Source organism: Callorhinus ursinus, unplaced genomic scaffold (genome assembly GCF_003265705.2).
Source record: "Callorhinus ursinus isolate GAN/ISIS: 27379988/994484 unplaced genomic scaffold, GSC_fseal_2.0 scaffold101, whole genome shotgun sequence".
In the NCBI taxonomy this organism is placed as follows: Eukaryota; Metazoa; Chordata; class Mammalia; order Carnivora; family Otariidae; genus Callorhinus; species Callorhinus ursinus.
Window position 1 is genome coordinate 139,464 of NW_027397163.1, and position 577 is coordinate 140,040.

The following is a 577-nucleotide window of genomic DNA, read 5'->3' on the forward strand; positions in this document are numbered from 1 at the left end:
TTCTTTCAGGCGTACAACAGAGTGATTCAGCTTCTCGCTGTGTTATGCTGGGCTCACCACAAGTGTAGCTACCATCTGTCCCCATACAACACTATCACAGTGTCATGGACTATGTTCCCTATGCTGCCTTTTATTCCTGTGACTTATTCATTCCATAGCTGGAAGCCTGTGCCTCCCTCTCCCCTTCACCCATTTTGCCCATCCCTACCCCCTTTCTTTCTGGCAACCATCAGTTTGTTTTCTATATTTATAGGTTTGATTCTGCTTTTTGTTTATTCATTTGTTTTTTAAATTCCATGTATGAATGAAATCATACAGTATTTGTCATTTGTCTTTCTCAATCTGACTTACTTAGCGTAATACCCTCTAGGTCCATCCATGTTGCTGCAAATGGCAAGATCTCATCCTTTTTGTGGCTGCGTAATACTCCTGTGTGTGTGTGTGTGTGTGTGCATAATACTCCTCTGTGTGTGTGTGCGTGTGTGTAATACTCCTCTGTGTGTGTGTGCGTAATACTCCTGTGTGTGTGCGTAATACTCCTGTGTGTGTGTGTGCGTAATACTCCTGTGTGTGTGTG